The 14,963-nt window shown below is 35.3% G+C and overlaps 1 protein-coding gene across 2 annotated transcripts in view; it reads right to left on the bottom strand.

Moving 5' to 3' along the window:
* The window catches only part of PDGFC (platelet derived growth factor C), a 206,528-nt gene that overhangs the window by 91,268 nt on the left and 100,297 nt on the right, over positions 1–14,963 (bottom strand). The window lies entirely within an intron of this gene.

The following is a 14,963-nucleotide window of genomic DNA, read 5'->3' as shown; positions in this document are numbered from 1 at the left end:
GCAGGTTTCAAAATAAATGTTTGCTCTATCATCCACATTTTAACCCAAACATGTGTTGGGTATGTCTCACACAACAGAAACCAAGTATCACTCTTTTCAGAACTCACCCAGAAAAAAAAAAAGAATTATTATTATTTTTTATTTTTCTGATATTCATTTTTGAGACAGAGAGAGACAGAGTGCAAGGAGGGCAGGAGCAGAGAGAGAGGGGGACACAAAATCCGAAGCAGGCTCCAGGGCCTGAGCCATCAGCATGGAGCCTGACGTGGGGCTCAAACTCACAAACTGCGAGATCATGACCTGAGCCAAGATCGGACACTTAACCGACTGAGCCACCCAGGCACACCAAAAAGGAACTATTTTAACAATATTGAATAAAAACCTCAGTACTTTTATACTTGAAAGAACATAACACATTAGTCTTAATTACTGAAATGTCAAACTACCAACTCATGGATTCCTGAAATCATAACAAAGCCGACTTAAGACCCTCATCCTCTAAGAACTTATCAAATATGAGTCATATTAAAAAGAAACTTGCATATAATTCTATGTTTAAATATACAAACAGTGGGGCACGTGGGTGGCTCAGTGGGTTGAGTGTCCGACTTCGGCTCGGGTCATGATCTCACAGCTCGTGGATTCGAGCCCCGCTTCAGACTCTGTGCTGACAGCTCAGAACCTGGATCCTGCTTTGGATTCTGTGTCTCCCTCTCTCTCTGCCCCTCCCCCACTCATGCTCCATCTCTCTCTGTCTCAAAAATAAAATTAAAAAAAATGTTTTTAAATACAAATAGTGAATTTGCCCCCATTCTTCAACAGTGATTGTAGCAACTGTTCATTGAGTATTTATGTTACTCAAATTACATTATTTCACATTGATAAAATGCAATTTAAGAATACTTTTCTTAGAAATTTCTTGAATTTTGGGGCGCCTGGGTGGCGCAGTCGGTTAAGCGTCCGACTTCAGCCAGGTCACGATCTCGCGGTCCGGGAGTTCGAGCCCCGCGTCGGGCTCTGGGCTGATGGCTCAGAGCCTGGAGCCTGTTTCCGATTCTGTGTCTCCCTCTCTCTCTGCCCCTCCCCCCGTTCATGCTCTGTCTCTCTCTGTCCCAAAAATAAATAAACGTTGAAAAAAAAAATTAAAAAAAAAAAAGAAAAAGAAATTTCTTGAATTTAAAAGACTGAATATCAAGGGTCATGTATTAGCTGGAAGATTTTGAGGTTAAAGAATAACCTGTCTTATTGCTAAAAAAAAAAATAACTTTAGTAAGTTGAAGTTATGATTCTTCAAGCAGCTTTTTCATTCTCTTAAACTTGGCTATTTCAACAATCAGTCTGGTAAGTATTATTTTATATGGTCAGGGTTGGAAGACAGGTTTAAGACCAATATAAGTTCTTTGAATATATACCAGTGTGCATTAGGAAGAAAAATCATCATATTAGTAAATATGTGTTAGTTGCCACAGAATTTTTAAATTAAATCATTTAATGTCACCATTCTTCCTATTCAGAAACATGTTCCCTCTTATTGGATGCTAATATTTAATACTGCTATTGGCTATATTACCTTGTATGAAATAATCAATACTTCTTTTATGCACATAATTTAGCACCAATCTATCTCCTGAGAACATAGATGGATCTATCAAGTTAGATGAATTCTTTTCTATTCTGACAAATTTTCTTTTAAAAATGATGAAAACAGGGGTGCCTGGAAGGCTCAGTCGGTTGAGCATCCGACTTCAGCTCAGGTCATGATCTCGCGGTCTGTGAGTTCAAACCCCGCATCGGGCTCTGTGCTGATGGCTCAGAGCCCAGAGCCTGTTTCAGATTCTGTGTCTCCCTCTCTCTCTCCCCTCCCCCACTCATGCTATGTCTCTCTCTCTCTAGTCAAAAATAAATAAATATTAAAAAAATTTTCTTAAATAAATAAAAATCATGAAAATTTAGGGGCGCCTGGGTGGCTCAGTCGGTTGAGCGTCAGACTTTGGCTCAGGTCATGATCTCATGGTTCGTGAGTTTAAGCCCCGCATCCGGCTCTGTGCTGACAGCTCAGAGCCTGGAGCCTGCTTCAGATTCTGTGTCTCTCTCTCTCTCTCTGCCCCGCCCCTGCTCATGCTCTGTCTCTGTCTCTCAAGAAGTGAATGGCTTCACTTAGATTGGCTACGATTTATTTTTTGCCCCATTTTGTCTAAAAAAATGCCTGATATAAACCAAGGCACTCATTACAAATATAGCAGTGTATGATTTTTCATATACAATCTAGAAAACTGAATAGCTATGAAAAGATCTGAATTCTATTTTGATAATCTCAGTCACAAAAGATCATTGCCAAAATGTATACACTTAAATGGTGTTTACATCTTTTTTTTTCTTTATAATTCACATTTCCACGACACTCTAATTAAACATAATTTAAAGACCAAACATCTAGGTCTCCTCTGTGGTCAAAGAATAGTAAACTTCCTTGTAAGTTACTGCTCCCGAAAACTCATCTCTAAATGCAGTGAGGTTTGCCACCAAACACATAGGATTTACCCCGGATTGTCAAACTTTCATGTGAATCTCAAACAACCAGGGCTATAATCAGAAAAAAAAAAAAAAAAAAAAAAAAAAAGCAACACACATTAAGTTCTACTAAATTAGGAGTCTACATCTGTAGTTTCATTGTTTAAAAAATAATCTTTCGGGGCGCCTGGGTGGCGCAGTCGGTTAAGCGTCCGACTTCAGCCAGGTCACGATCTCGCGGTCCGTGAGTTCGAGCCCCATGTCAGGCTCTGGGCTGATGGCTCAGAGCCTGGAGCCTGTTTCCGATTCTGTGTCTCCCTCTCTCTCTGCCCCTCGCCCGTTCATGCTCTGTCTCTCTCTGTCCCCAAAATAAATAAAAACGTTGAAAAAAATTTTTAATAAAAAAAAAATCTTTCTAAACATATAACTTTACTAGTATTTTAAGGAAAAGACAAGTATATATTCTATGACTATTTTATTGAACATGTATGATCCACTGGACAGTATACTCAAAGAAAAGTAGCAAAGAAATAAAACCAATGTTTTTAGTCAAATCTCTAAAGTATTTACAACACACTCCTGGCAATGTATTCTAAAGAGGAATCAATCTTGGTTCATCTTAGATAGTGAATTTAGCATGAAAAATGAAAATATATATGAACACTAAATTTAAAAATTTATAATTATATACCCTTTCACATTATCTTGCCCAGCCCCTCTTGAGGAAAAATTATTGAAAGCCAAAGCGAATCATAAATAGAAAAAAAAGAAAGGAGATAATAGCGTAAATACTAATAAAACACTAATTGGAAAAGATATCTGCTTCTCCTCATGTTCACTGCAGCATTGTTTACAATAGCCAAGACATGGAAACAACTTAAGAGTCCCCTGATGGGTGAATGGACAAAGGAAATGTGCTTTATATACACAATAGAATATTAGCCATAAAAAAGGAAAAGAAACTGCAATTTGCAACAACATGGATGGACCTTGAGGGCATTATAATAAAATAAGTCAGACAGAGAAAGATACTTTATGATCTCACATGTGGAATGTTAGAAAAAAAAACAAAACAAAAAAGGATCTCATAGATACAGAGAACAGATTGGTGATCACCAGAGGTAGAGTGGAGAGTGGGTGAAATGGGTGAAGGGGGGGTGAGGTCAAAAGGCACAAACGTCCAGTTACAAAATAAATCATGGGATGTAATGTAATATACAACATGGTGACTACAGGTAATAATACTATGCTGTGTATTTATAATTTGCTAAGAGTATAAATCTAGTAAGTTCTTATCACACACACACACACACACGCGCGCACACACACACAAATTTTAACTATGTATGATAATGGATGTTACCTAGACTTATTGTGGCTATCATTTTGCAATGTATACAGGTATCATATCATTATACTGTGCACCTGGAACTAATATAATGTTATATATCAATTATACCTCAATAAAAATAATAATGTAAATACTGTAAAATTGTTGACTACATATGTACATATATTTCAATGATATATAATCATATATCTATATTATTCAATTATTTTAGCATTAAGTCAAAGCAATTTCATAATATTTGCCATGCATTTCATAGTATTAGTCCCCTTAAAGACATGTTTACAATGACGGAAAGAGGGTAAGAATAAGAAAAACATAACAAGCAATAAAAATCATAATACTTAAAAATGTTTTAAAAAGAACTGAAGAAAAGAGGTTTCTAGGTAATATCTAAATAATGTGAAACTCATAATGGGTAACATGTTACCTAATGTAAACAACAAATGTCTCCAATCTTGGTTAGTTTTGGAGTTCTGAAGAAATCTGTTCCTGTTTCATATAGGCAACTGTAGAGACAGGTCACCTGAAAACTGGTAGACTTCCCAGACATCCTGCGAAATTTCTGATGTGTTTACTTCCAAATGTACGTTATTCTGAAATTACGTTTTTTTTTTTACAAAAATGTTTCTCTAATAGTTGCGTCTCTTTCCAAATCCTTACTTGATAAATACACATATTTATTGGTCTTATTTGTGCTTTGCTCTGTTCAGTTTCTTTTCTTTCTTTTTTCTTTTTCTTTTTGTCTATAATAATCCTTCTTTATCCTATTCTTGTTAATTTGTTTATATAGATATCTCTGCTTTTGCTCTCATTAACTCTCAATTAACAAACTTCAATTTTAACAATAGTCAAACTCATCTGATACACATACACATGTGCACAGTTTTACTGACTCCCTTAGCTGGTGCCTTTTTGCCTAGAAAACCCAGAATAATTCCGTCCTAATCTTACCTGATTCTGTATAGAGAAGACAGGCTTGAGCACCATAATGCAAACAAATCTCTTTCCATAAGTTCCAACGTACATAGAAGTACCCTATTTTTACGTTTAATATTTAAAATTCTGACTATTCATACGAAAGTACAATGATATACTACATAGGCTCAATCTACTGTTTCCCATAACTTAAAAACAACAGCAAAATAAAACAAAGGCAATCAACAGCGCTGCCTCCCTCGACTGTTTACAGATTATAATACATTTGCACTAAGGAAAAAGAAAATAATGGTTTTAAGTAAACCATAAAACAAATATAATTATTTAAGATATGCTCCATTGAGATTCTTGAATTTATCCCAGAAGATTATCATTTTATTCCCCAAGGGAATGAATAGTCGAAAAACTTACATATTAGAAACCTCTTATGTTTCATGCTCTGTTCCAGGTGACTGGGATATCACAAACGAAACAAAGCCTTGTCCTCTTAATGTGACAACTTTTAGGACTATACATTAATGCTATTCCTAAGCTAGGTATAGTAGTGAACTAACATTCAGCTACCAAAACATTCAGATGTTACCTCTTTCAGGATTCCATCGTTGACTTCCACTATACATTCCTTTAGGACTGCCTATTTTAATCGAAATGTATGGGTTTACCTTTCGTACCTCCCACCACACTATTCATTCCTAAAAGATAAAAAGCATGTTACTGAATCCAAAAGCTAACCACTGTCTAGCTCTGTGCCTTGCCCATGGCACTACCTAATACATACTGATAGTATAAAAAAATGATATCCCAGAACACAGCAGAAAACAAATTTCCCTATTATTCAACATTCCATTCTTCATTCTTAAGATCACAATGACTGCACATGATAAGGATAAGAAAATTTTACAATTGAAACTCCCTCTAATTAAGGTCCTTTAATTCATATTTGATATCTTACTCAAAGTTCATCTATTATAGCTACATACGTATTTCAGCTGAAGGTGATAGGTCACAGAGATTTGCCATTTTCTTAACATGCTTATTTTAAGAAAATAGAACATGTTCTATAATTTTACCACACTCTGAGATTTCCATAATTATAATCATTAACTTAACTCTGAAATATGAATAAACTGATGATAAAATCTGTTATTTTAGGCAAGACATTTAATATCAGAGTTTTCTTTTTTAAACTAAAGATAATCATAAACTGTTTTAAAGTTTAAATGAAATGATAACTGTATAAATTCATCACCTTGATAATTGTAAATCAGCATGGATGTAAAGGAGAAACCTTGTCTATCATATTCTGTCTAATTAAAATACAATGAGAGAAAATTCACTATCAGGTATCAAAGGTTTGTTATGCCAGTGAATAGATTGCTATGTAAGATAATGCAACATCGGTCATATGTACAAGGATTCTAATTTTGCAAAGATCAAGTTAATTAAGCAAGAATCAGTGATGTTTAGGCAGTGATTTCAAATTTCTGATTTCCTTCTACAGGTTGATTAGGAGGGGGAAAAAAGGTTTATAGAAATTTTGCCATTTCCTTGACCTGAAACTATCTTCAATAAAACATTTAAATTATTTTGCATTTAGAGACATACAAGAATTCACCCATTAGCTGCCTATCTAACTAGAATCAATGATAAGAAAGGGGGGGGGGTCTTTGTTCAGGAAGTTCACAGCAAATCCTCCATATGCAATAAGAAAAAAGTTAATATGGTGAACATATCCTCAACATCCCATCACTACTGTGAAGCAGCTACTGGAAAAGAAAGGCTGGGATTGACCCTCCCCAGAATTGTGCCTGGAAAACCAACGTAAGCCCATTTCCCTCACTGCATGGATCATTTTGATGGGTCAATCAGAGTGAATCCAATGGCTTTTTTTCAACAGTTGGGGTTGAGATCATTTGGGGCAGAAGAAGTGAGATCCAGACTTGTGTAGCCATTAAGCTTGTAACAGAATCCAATGTGAACAAAAAGTTAATGCAGAGAATTAGGCAGATAAATGGCAGCACAGAAAGATGGTGCTAGCCCCAGCTCAAACCACACAGCGAGTTCATGCCATCTCTTGGCTTCTCAGGTACATGTCTAGATAAATCACTTTTATTACTTAAGCCAGTTAGAATTTTTTACACTTGCAACCAAAATCATCATATAGCGAACATGTTTGGGTTTGCCTGGGGTGGCCTTCCTTTAGGCCTCTTGTCCTGGTGTGATTATTATTAGTGTTCCCTTTTCACACTCTAAAATATCTGAATTAACATCATAAAGAACAGCAAGTAATATCTATAAAATTTTTCTGGTACTGAGGCATCAGATACTGAATGGTAAAGATTTGACAGTATGGTATTTTAGCCTTAAGGTAATGGTAAAAATAATCTAATTTGATTTTATACAATGGGATACTACATTTTCAAATGAAGGCTCAATTATGAAAGATAAATGGGCAATGACGTTAGCTATTATGCCACAGGATAAATAGCCAAGTATATAAGCACAGAATCCTGTGAAGCCTTTTACACACCAATTAATAATGAATACAATTGTATACCCACACCATTATAGTGAACCATGTTTAGGCAATAGTATTATTTTCTATCCTGTGTTAAGCTGTGCATTATTTTAGCCACCCCAAAGAGGTCAAAGTAGAATAGAACTAAATTAGGAGTAATTCACATTACAAAAGAAACATTCCCTTTAAAGATTCACTATTGATTTCATTTTTCAATAGTTAATCAACTCTCCTGTTGAATTAAAACTATTATTCCATGTAGAAAGTTTACACAAAATATCAGAAGCTCTGAAATATTTTAAGCAGGATACATTTATGTGAAATAATATAATTATGACAAAAACCTGCCGATGTCACTAAGCACAAATTCATAATACATAGACAGACAAACAAACAAACTAACTTAAGAGAAAATATGATCACTAAAGAACCTCATCTGTTTTGAAGACTCAACATTGGTCCATTTTCTATCTACGCTGGACATATAATTTACGACATTCGGATTGGAGTTTACAAGCAATTTCAAATATGGAAGTAGCTACCTATTTCTTTGTGAACATACAATGGTTATATACAGTACAGACATTCTGATGGGAAGATGTTTAAAATTCATCCATGAAAATACTAATGAAAAGGTAATCTTTACAAACTTAACTCTCTCACAGAAAAAAAATGCAAGTAAGGCCATTAGTTTATGCCTTTAGTGACTGTTTAAAATATGTTTAAAATTCTTTTTTGGGGGGGCCTGAGTGGCTCAGTCGGTTGAGCGTCCGACTTCAGCTCAGGTCATGATGTCGCAGTCCGTGGGTTCGGCCCCGTGTGGGGCTCTGTGCTGACAGCTCACAGCCTGGGGCCTGCTTCGAATTCTGGGTCTCCCTCTCTCTCTGCCCCTCCCCCACTCATTCGTTCTCTCTCCCTCTCTTTGTCAAGAATAAATAAACATTAAAAAAATTTCTTTAAATTCTTTTTTAGGCTAAGCTTTCAATTAGGCACAATAAATGATTCCTAAGAAACAACAAAATTGGACTATATTTATTTCAGTCTTTACAATTGCTGAAAAATAAGACTTTACTGCTTCCCACTTATGTTTAGTGTTTCCTGTTCACAGGTGAATGCATATAACGTGTAAGTAATAAGCCTACGATTCTCTTATGCATAATAGGAAAGGCAGTAAAAATAATAAATCCAATCACTTCTTTACAAAACATGTCCTCCTCCCTTATGTTTCAAATGCTACTAAATGTTGTTGATATGTGATAAAGCGTTTTCATTTCCATATACAACATCTGAGATTTATACATCATATGGGGAGCAAGATCTTGGGTTTCAGCAGTTAATTCCACACAGCGGCATCAAGAATAAATGGAGAGCAATTATACTGGGACATGATTGCCCCTCAAAGGCTAGCTAATAAGTTTAAACAAACTACGATCATAAACGTTCTAATCTTTCTGCCCTGCTGGAAAACATCATTTCCCCACCCCACACCACCCTCAACAAGTCTTGTCAATCTTCAAGTAATGTTAAGATATAAATAAAATATAAACGTTAAGGCTCTTTAAAGAAATGAAAGTCTTAAGTTAACGGTAGGAAAATAGGTTGCCTGAATTACTTCTCAAAGCAATGATATTTTTTTAAATTTTTTTTAACGTTTATTTGTTTTTGAGACAGAGAGAGACAGAGCATGAATGGGGGAGGGGCAGAGAGAGAGGGAGACACAGAATCGGAAGCAGGCTCCAGGCTCTGAGCCATCATCCCAGAGCCCGACGCAGGGCTCGAACTCACGGACCGCGAGATCGTGACCTGAGCTGAAGTCGGACGCTTAACCAACTGAGCCACCCAGGCGCCCCAAAGCAATGATATTTTTAATTGGCTTGAATATATCCATTAACAGCATTCTTTAGCAATAGCTAGCTTTCTAGCAACAGTGTTAAAATTAAACCGAAGATCCTGAGGCAAAATGTCTAAAAAGAGAAGCTGAACCTACATTAGAACAGATTCGAGACACACACTTTTATTCAAAACAGGGACTGAACTGGACTCTAAGGGCTCTAGCAGAAGTTTCATTCGTGAGGAGAGATTCTTCTTCAACACCTCGTTATCATTCGTTTTTTCAACCATATTGAAAAATACCTACTTCCCTACCATCTGATCTCAGAGAAGACTTTGAGGATATAACTGTCAGGTTGGACATTGTCAGAGGCCACAAGAAGATTTGAGAGTCCTTCTTTATGGTATTTGCACTGTTTATAAGAGTGTAATCCCCCAGCCAGCAAATGGACCAGCTGCATTCATGACCTCCCAGCCAGTAAACAGACCTGTTTGAACATAGCATTTCCTTGAAAATTCTTGTCCGTGAAACCCAGTTTTGATGTTGAAAATTCTCTACCTATGTTTCCTCTAAGTCCATCCATTCCTCTTCCAAGAGAAATGGAACACTGTCCCCCCAAATGGAAAAAAAAACCGATACAGAAACAAATGCCTGGGAGGTCAAGGAGAGCAGGAGAAAACTAAGAGGAAAAAAGAAAACTTATACTTAAATTAACTGCAGCAAGTTTAACAGTATTAATACCTTGACAAATGGCTATTACTTTTATTCTCACGTTGAGATAGGGCTCTTTAAGAAAGATATGCACTACATAAGCCTTAAGAAAAACCAAACTGCATGATTTAAATTTACACAGATCTATTTCTGTACATCTCCATAAACTATCAACTATTTTATAGCAGTTCTCATACTTCACAATTTGACTACAATATTGTATTCTCATTAAGTCAACCAGAATAAAACAACACAAGTCAACCGAAACAAGCAAAAAAATTCTGATGAGGCAATATACCAATAAAACAAAAACAAAACCTGATACAAGTGTGTATTAAAACTTGTAGTCATTAACAAGACACTTTTCATTCAGTACTTTCTGCCAAAAGAAAATACTTATATATGAAGGATGAAAAACAACATACAAAAAAAGTCTAAGAAACACCAGCATCATCCCTTACACGTGGAGAAACACAATTCTACTCTCTCTACACCACAAGAGTCAAACTAAAATGCCAGGGGAAACTATCCTTTAACATATCAGGGAACAGAGAAAGGAGAATAGAGACATTTCAGTGAGCCCACTACAGTTTCAAGATCATTACGAATATGAAAACAACACTCGGGCACTGGAATGACCGGATAAAAAATGTACAAATACAGGGATAGAAAAGACTCCCATTATGAAAGAAAGACATTCAAATCTATACAATCTGTGTTGAAAAAAGCAGATAAGAGCAGTATACCACCTAAACAAATCCTCTTCTTTAATATGTATGGTTCAGCATATCAGCCTTAATTATGTGAGAATACGTTAGAGTGCATGATAAGAAAAGTTTCAAAATTCAGAGTAAATAAAAATATATGTTTTGCTTACCTTTTAAATGTTCTTTCTCCTCTTTTCTATGCCAGTCCAGATGCTTGGGTATAGTTCCTCCCTGCCAGTAGATGGAGATAGTAAAATTGAGTCTTTTGGTGACCTCGCATCCTAATCTAGGTGGTTCAGAATCTTCAGTTTCAGATTTTGGAAGTAAAAAAATTTGAATGATTGAAAAGACACATAAAGCTTGTAAAAATTATTATGTGAATCAGTTAAATGAACTTTTATTCATGGTCATTCGTACCAATCTTTAAGGGAGAGGGTCTTGGCTGGCATAGAAAAAAATAAAAGAAAGAGCATTATTTTGTAGGATATATTCCCTTGACTCTTCATTCTTCCCAGAGTTTGCTCATTTACTTAACAAATATCAACTGAATATCACTCATTAGTAGGCTGCAAGTTACTAGCCAGATGCTTTCACATACATTATTTATTTAATGTTTTTAACAACCCTGTGAAGTAATTATTATCCCCAACAATCTTGTCCCAGAAACTGTATCTTTTTTAGTTCCACATGGTGAGCTGACTCTTGCTTTCCAAGTTTCTGTAGTCTTCCTGATGTTCAGTTAACGGCTTCACAGATTTAGGGAGAATGAGTTTCTTCCTCCTACTGATAAAGGAGACCTTGAAGTTGTTGAAAACTCACTTGCCATTGATAAAAACTGTTTATGATTTATTTTGTTTCAAATTAATACATGTCCTCTAAAAGCTTCCAGGAAGAAATTCAAAGGATAAGTTATAGCCATTTTACAGAGGTTAAACTGATCATCTGAAACGTAATGGGGTTCACGGGAGTAGCGCTGAATGAAATAGTTTTTCTTTGAGAAATTGTGCATTTAAGATCAAATTCACTGGGACAAACATTAAAATTTGTGATTACCAATAATCACTTATAAAAATAATAAAATTAGTAACATTTTCCAAAGCTAGTAGAGGGTACTGGTACCTCCTGAGGACAATAAAGGAGCAGTCTAGAAGAATATTCAAAACTGATTTGAATACTGATGACATCATAAAATAAGTGGTTCTATTTTCCTTACTCAGTTTCAGAAACAAGTCTATTTGTTAATTAAATAGAATATGTCCCTTATCCTTATCACAAATAAAGCCTGGGTTTCACTATTCCTGGTAGTCGTGGTCTGCAAGGTGATTCCAACATAATACACCTTGGGAAGATCAGGTAGTACACAGCCACTCGAACAGAAATACCAAGTTTGATCAAGAATGGCTGATTAAAATAAAACCATTCACTTTTTACACAGTTGCCTTAATCACTCTGCCCAAATGAATAAGGCAATGATATATCTCTGTACAGTTCTTACAATGATTTTCAGATTATAGAACACTTTCTTACACTATTTTTTCTATCCCACAACCTTAAAAACCAAATGCACTATGCAAGCTTTATTATTGTGAAAATAGTGTTGGTTGGCACAGTAAGTTGATCATATAATTTCTTGTCCACACTAATACATTTTTAAGAATAAAGGAGGATGGTATTCTTAATTGTGTCCCCAATTAATGGTCCCTAGAAAATACAGACATATGACTACCCTAATGAAAAATGACAACATTAAGCTTCAATCCAGAGCTTTTGAGTCTAAATCCTATATTCTTTTCACTCTGCCAGGAAATCTTTCAATATCTATGTGATTAATTCTTAAGCATATGTTTGCCTATTAGTATCCTTGTTCAACATAGCCCACTGAGAGCTTTTTCTTTCTTTTCATAAACTTGGTAATATTATTACATTTATAGTACTTTATTTAAGGTAAGCTAAAACAAAAAACAGAGATTCTGAAACCTTTTCCGTTTAACTGCTTTTTAATGGGTTGTGAGGTGTTTCTAATATAACCAATGAAGCAGGAGACGTTCTGACCAATTATTACTGATATGCTGGATTCTGGCTCCATTCCACTGTTCAGAACAATAGGTTTGACATTAATTCTATTCCTAACTGTAAACATTCTTCCAGAATTTGGTACTCCTTAAATTCTACATTAACTTAGAGATCATTTAAAACATGTTTAAGGATTAGGATTAAAAATTATGGAAAATGGGGACGCCTGAGTGGCTCAGTCAGTTAAGCATCTGACTCTTGATCCTGGCTCAGATCATGATCTCATGGTTTCCTGGGTTAGAGCCCCGCCTTTGGCATTGCAAAGACAGCAAGGAGTTGGCTTGGGATTCTCTCTCCCCCTCCCGCACTTGTGCATGCACTCTCTCTCTCAAAATAAATAATAAACATTAAAAAAAATTAAAAGAAATTATGAAAATGAAACTGTACTAAAACATAAAAACTGCTTATCTTTCACAATGAATGCAAGTCTCGCCTGTCTATTCATTTACTTACTTGATTATTTAGTTTTTAAGTATCTGTATGTCATTCAATTAAACTCTAAAAGATTGTGGATTTTTGCCTATATTTTGGTTTGTTTGGTTTTAATTTTTGTTTGTTTTTACTGGTATTGAATCCCTGAAAGTACAACACAGTGACTCACACATAATAAATAATAAAATTTTGTTGACTGGCTGAACTGCCTAGGAATAAAGCCCATGTTGCACCTGCAAGTCTATTTAGAACAAAATTTTGTACCTGAAAAGGATGAAATATGGCTTTATTACTGGCCTGTCACTATTTTCCAAAGATCGCTGGTTTGGGAAGAATTGACTAAAATCCCTCACATTATATGGAGAGAAACCAGCAGCCCACTGCATGCCATCAGATAGGTTTCTATGGAATAAAGTTATGTTAAATTCATATTTGGAATTGCTTTGCCACGATTTCTAAAATGAAACTTCCAGCAACTGCAAGATTTCAGATAAAGAGCATAATATTCAAGGAAAAAAAAATGTTATTCCTTTCTGAAATCAAAAGTTAAGTATCTGTTTTGAAAAATAAGATCCCCAGTCTGTTGGCTAGACTTTGGAAACACACATATCTACTAGGCAACACAAAATCTGAGATTTTTCTCTTCACAATTCCCTTTCTTACCACAATTCCAGGATCAAAATTTTAGTTAGCCTTATGCTTTAAATTTTCTGTGCCAGATGACAGGTATAAAAGGTAACGGTATGGTAGAGTAATACAGTAGCACCCTTATGGTAAAGGGCATGCCAGCAGGATGATCTGGACAGAAGAATATAATAATGTAGGAAGTTTCCGAGACAAAAACAAACCTTGACATGATTTGCTAAATAATGTCTATAATCCTCTGTTCTTTTATAATTGCTCCAATTATAAAACTAGGCTTCAGAATTCCTCAAGTATGTTAAACTTCTGAACCAAGTATTTAAAAACAAGAACTAGGTTGTTTTGTTTTGTTTTGATCCTTTTAAACCAATGGGTTGAGAAAGTTTTGAGCATCTGATGAAAGATATGGATGCTGAAACCAGAAAATTATATATCTAAAGACAAGCTATTGTACTTTTCACACGATGGCATACAATTTCATAGATTTCATCCAGCCCCTAAAAACTACGTAGGAACCCTTTTATCTATGACATCAAGGTTAAGAACACTGTCTCCAAAAATAACTTGTCCATTATAAAAGCAAAACAATGAGTTCTTATTCCAGAATCAGGTGGGCTAACAGTGCCACTTCGGTAAAATCAGTGCAGAACAGTAACAGATTTAGTAATCAGGCATTAAAAAAGAAATGCATTCTAAAGGACTAACTTGAGTTTTGGAATGAGCTGGAAAAAAATTTAGATACATGCATATATGGGTAGGTATTGTGTTTTTTTTACATAAAAATAATGACAATATTTCACAAACTTCCAATGCAACTGTATAAAAGTATTTAAAATATTTTCTAGAAAAATGTACCTAAAATATGGAATTTAAAACAACAGCAGAATTCTTGACATACTAAAAAATGTATTATCTGATCTAAGGAAATTTTAAACATTTGTTATCAAGAAATTTACAGGGGCATCTGGGTGGCTCAGTAGGTTAAGTGTCCAACTGTCAATTTCAGCTCAGGTCATGATCTCACTGGTTTGTAAGATCAAGTCCCACCTAAGGGCTCTATGCTGTCATCACAGAGCCTGTTTAGAATTCTTTCTCTCTCTTTCTCTCTGCCCTTCCCCTGCATGCACACACGTGAGTTCTCTCTCTCTCTCTCTCTCTCTCTCTCTCTCTCAAAATAAATGAATAAACTTTAAAAAAGAGAAATGTATACATAAAAGAATATAGCAGATGATTTCATTACACTCTTACATT

This window comes from Prionailurus viverrinus, chromosome B1 (assembly GCF_022837055.1).
Source record: "Prionailurus viverrinus isolate Anna chromosome B1, UM_Priviv_1.0, whole genome shotgun sequence".
NCBI classification, from domain to species: domain Eukaryota; kingdom Metazoa; phylum Chordata; class Mammalia; order Carnivora; family Felidae; genus Prionailurus; species Prionailurus viverrinus.
The sequence above is the reverse complement of the archived record's forward strand: the minus strand, read 5'-3'. Positions and strand labels throughout refer to the sequence as shown.